This window comes from Herpailurus yagouaroundi, unplaced genomic scaffold (genome assembly GCF_014898765.1).
Source record: "Herpailurus yagouaroundi ecotype Mexico unplaced genomic scaffold, PumYag 216, whole genome shotgun sequence".
Taxonomy (NCBI): Eukaryota; Metazoa; Chordata; class Mammalia; order Carnivora; family Felidae; genus Herpailurus; species Herpailurus yagouaroundi.
This window is the reverse complement of record NW_024412447.1, coordinates 4,859,908-4,864,907: the sequence shown is the minus strand read 5'-3', so window position 1 is coordinate 4,864,907 and position 5,000 is coordinate 4,859,908. Positions and strand designations below refer to the sequence as shown.

Here is a 5,000-nt window from a genome sequence, read left to right as displayed (position 1 = left end):
AAGATACAATAAAGCACACAGGACGGAGCCCCAACAGCCGAGAGCATTATGTAAACATCGGCTAAAATTATTGAAACAGAAGTCAAATATCACTGCCCTGTTTAAAATCTTGCATTGGCTTCGTGAATCCCTTACCCCCTGAGGCCACTCCTTCCAGCCCCGCCCCCTGGCACTCTTCCTCCCAAAGGCTTCCCCTGCCTCTCCCCCCAAGTCCCTCCACCCCTGATGATTTCCTTCAACACACTCAGCATAACTTGTGATTATTTTATGTGTCTGTTTACCTTTCCTGTCTGTCTCCCATCTAAACAAAAGCTCTGGGAACGCAGGAAATTCATCTGCCTTATTCACCGCTACTCAACCTTGTGCCAGGAGCAGTGCCTGGCATTTTGGTAGAGGCGCTATCACTATCCGTTGAACAAGCGTTCAAGAACACGCTCTAAGCATACTCTGAAAACACCCATCATGTCACCTCTTAAACATTAAAAGACCAGTAATTTCCTGTGCCTTGACTGGAAATACAGATAGCATATTTTATAACTTTCTACATTTAAATCATTTTTTTTCTTTCTTTCTTCTTCTTTTTTTTTTTTTTTTTTTTTTTTTAGTATATAAAAATACTTCAGGACACCTCAGTGACTCAGTTGGTGAAGCAGCCAACTTTTGATTTCAGCTCAGGTCATGACCTCACGGTCATGGTTTGATCCCTCCATCAAGCTCTGCTTAAGAGTCTCTCCCTCTTCCTCTCCCCTGCCTTCACTCTAGCTCTCTCAAAAAAAAAACAAAACAAAAAACCCTCTCAAAAAGGATGTTTTCTTACCAGCATACTATTTTTCTGTGTGAAATGGCTTTCCAATTTTGGAAGAAGCAGAAATAAACTTTTTTGAATTTCAAAAAAATAAAAAGGCACAGAGCGACGGCTCCACTGCACCTTCATTCTCCACCTGCTCAGTTCCCATTGCCCTCCCCCAACAGGGAAAGCTAATTCTTGGTTCCTTATTTAACCTTTCCGAGAATTTTCGCACATACACAAACACTTCCGAAAAAAAGAAAAGAAAAGAGAAGAAAAGAAAAGGAAAAAGAAAAGATGGTAGCCTACAAAGCACACTTTCCTGCACTTTGTTTTTGTAACTTAGCATTTTGGAGATCTTTCCAGATCAATTCATAAAGTGGTTCCTCGTTCCTGCTTACAACTTCATTCACCATCTGGGTATGAGATTTACCCGATGAGTCTCCTGTGGATAACCTGGGTTATTTCTCATCTTTTACTACCACAAACAATGCAGCAAATAATCGTGTACCTACAGCATCTCCAACATGCACAAATACCTGCAGATTAAATTCCTCGAACTGTTACTGCTTGTTCAAAGGATTTGCACACTTGCAATTGTTTAAAAAGCTGCTGCTGCCCAACATTGCTGCATCTATTGGGATCCATCCAGAGAAACAGAAGAAGGCCCTCTAGGGATCTCAAGCGGAGGACGTTTCATACAAGGAGTTGGTTACATGCGTGATGCAAAAGCTGAGAAGTCACACGGAAGATGGTAAGACAACCAGAGACCGCAAGAGCAAGAAGCTGATGCCACCTCTAAGTTGGAGGACCAAACGGAGGAGGGATTTCCAAAGCTCAGGGAAATGGGCAGGCGCTGGAGGCAAAAGGAGACCGTGCAACGGCCACAGAGACGGTCTGAGGCCAAACGTAAGGAGGAGAGAACCTGGTTTCCCCCTTCCTGTAGCCATCCATCTCTCCCACCACCCACCAGAGGCTCCCACCACCCAAACCTAGCTGCAAGCCAGCTGACCCAAAGGTCTGGGAAATGTTGCCTGCAGGGGTGACTCTCTCCGCAGGGGAAGGCCAAGCAATGGACCTGAGCCAACAGGACCCAGGCTGTCTCTGTAACTAATTTACCCTCCCACCGCCAACAGATGGTTTCAAAGGTGGGGGGTCCTTGCTTGGCTGACAGGTGAAAGGTGGGTTCTCAGCCTGGTCTTAATCTGTATTTATTTCATTATGAGTGAGGCGGAGCACCTTCTCACATGAAACACACGCTTATAATCCTCATCTACACTGACTGGGGGTGGGGAGGGGAAAACCAGCAAAGTCCTTCACGTCATCTGCCACAGATGGTCCATTCGGGAACATCAATCAGGCACATTCCCAAACTGAGTTAAGATGGTGGCAAGGAGCCAAACTAGCCAGTCACCTGCCAAATAGAGGCAAATCTCAAGAACTGTTCTAGAAAAACCGAAAGGCAATAAAGCCCCGAAGGAATTAAAAATACCTTAACTGCACTCTGGGCACACTGTAAGTAACAATGTGTTCTTGTAATCTTGTAACCAACCCCCCAACGTGTTCCTCCTTAGAACTGCCCTCCAACCATTCAGATCACCACCCTGTGCCCTTATCTTCCACGGAAAGAACAAATACTACTACCCTAGACAAAAATTCAAGTTATAAAAATACCAAGTAAGAATCATTTTTAAAATCTCTTAGCCCTACAAACACATTAGCAAAAAAAAAAAAAAAAAAAAGCTCTTAAATGATCTCTCCTGCCTGTGTAACTGCCATTTGCACAGATTATTTACCCTATCTTGTAAACAAGTTGTAGCTGACTTCCCCATGTAGGGTTCAAAGTTCTCTACTCTAAAAATATGTACACAAAAGTTATGTTTTACGACTGGCTGGCAAACGACTGGCAACTGAAATTATTCTCTTTCGAAGGGCTGAACTTTATTTTTAAAAACGTGAATTTTAGGGGCACCTGGCTGGCTCAATAGGAAGAGCATGCGACTCTTGATCTCGGAGTGGTGAGTTTGAGCCCCACGTTGGGTGTAGCAATTAAACATCTTTTTTTTTTTTTTTAACATGAGCTTTAAAGCAAAGAATTTTTTTTTATCTAAATGGCAGTAATAACTGTAAAGAACTTTAAAGAGGTATATTAACTTCAAAACCTCCCCAAATAGTCAAATACAAGCACATCAAATGTGTATCATAATTGCTATACAATAATTCTTATTTCAAAACTCTAAGGCTTTCATTTACCCAAAAACATATTTATTCTAAGATTGCCAAATTTATTTTTAAGTGTCTCCTATAATTCAAAGAAGATAATAAACCTTATCAGTAAAGGTTAAAAGTTATTTTCCGGCACCTACCATGCTGCTGGGCATTTTAGTAGACAAATAAACAACTGGTCATTGACAATTGTTCTAGTGGATTAAATGGTACGTTAAAAGCAATCACACCCTTTTCCCAATGCACAGGGTTTTTTTTATAAGGTTTTTCTTTCATTTGAATTTGAAAGTAATGCATATCATTCCAGAAACTTGGAAAACAGAAAAACGTTACATTCACATTACATTATGTTGCTTCCACCAGGACATATAAAGCAACTGCTTGTTTCTAATGGTTCTACCATTTCATCAATAAACTTCCCATAATTTACCTCACCTTCCTCCTATCGGGCGTTGCCATTTCCGATTTTCTACTACTACAAATGGTATCACGCACATCTTTGAGCATGACATTTTTGAAAACCTCTCTCCCGGGAATACAATCTGGAAATCAGTAGCCCAGAGAAAGTTTTAAGACTTTTGATACTTAATAACATCCTTTGCTACAGTACTCAAGATCTGTAAACTGCTGGGCCACGCTGACTTCCTTTTCTAATCTTTATATCTGCTTTTACCTTCAAACCGTCTCCATGTCTTTATTCACAGGAGTCGGAAACGCCTTCCAAACAAAAATCGCCAAGCCGGCTGCCTACCTTGACTCTGATGTCAAATGCTTAAACGTGATGCCTGTTTACTCTGTAAAAGGGAAAAACTGCTGTATGCCTGTTGTGTTACCCAAGTTGTGACAGGCAGGAGGCAGGGGATCTGGGGAGAATCCATCGCTTAGACTCTTCAGGCAGACAGCCTGGCTTGTAGGAGGCTCTGCGACTCGGCTCCTTCTTTCCACAGCACTTTCTTTCGAAAAACAACACACCCACTCGATGCCACAGTGCTATCCCTAGCTTTAACTATGAGAACTGAATTCGACAAATGCCACCAAGCCTGCCAGCTTCCCACGATCACAGTCGCATCGCTTCTTGGGGCACAAACCTCTCGGGCAGCCCTTACAGTCTTAGAAGGCACCTTGATTAACCAACCACTTCAACCTGAAAGCGCTCGAGACTGCTGATTCTCACAGGCGGCTGCAGCCTGTAATTAAGATTTTTTTTTTTTTCTCAAAACCCTCCCTTATTACAAGGGGCTCTGAAGATCCCGTCTGTCGGCATCAAGGAGATCTTCAGCCAAAGTATTGAGAACCTCAACTTCGGGTGTGCCTGCAAGACAGGGGTGGTAACCCCTCCGCTTTCCAAACCAACGACCCCACTCCACACACGCGCGTAAATGCAGCTTCACGGGCATGATTCGCAGCATGACACGACAGTAATTTGCACGCCACTAAGTCATCCACAACAATTGCAAATGAACTGGGCGTCAGGCACACAACCCGGCTCTTGCTGCTCTCACCTGACCGCGGGATGCCCCGGGCTTATTTGGGGGGCTTAACCCGGAACGTCCCCCAGTTCATAAAATGCCTGTGCCCCGGCTGCCCACTCCTCGTTGAAGCCTCCCCACGCACCACTTGTGACCTAAAGCCCGGCACACGGGCACACGGCTTTCAACCTTGTCCCTCCACCCGCCCCTCTTGGACCCCGAGGATCCCCAATTCGGAACTTTCCCCTCCCCATTTCTCGGGGATACCCCGCTTCCCACCACCTGAGAAGAGACACCGAAGGGTTGGGGGGGGGGGGGGTGGTCAGCCTCCTGCAGTCGGCTCCGGAGGGCGTGAACGCCCTTGGCGACGAGAGGCGGGGAAGGTCGCCCCCAAGGTCCCCCGCCCCGAGAGGGCGACCCCCGCGCCCTGCCCGAGCCCCCGGGCCACCCCGGCCGCCAGCGACCCCGGCCTCGCCCCGGACCCCCGCTCGGGCTCGGAGGCGACCCCGCCGGCCCCC

General features: G+C 45.8%; 1 long non-coding RNA gene across 1 annotated transcript in view; it reads left to right on the top strand.

Moving 5' to 3' along the window:
• Positions 1–5,000, top strand: part of LOC121017563 (uncharacterized) — a 23,221-nt gene that overhangs the window by 998 nt on the left and 17,223 nt on the right. The window lies entirely within an intron of this gene.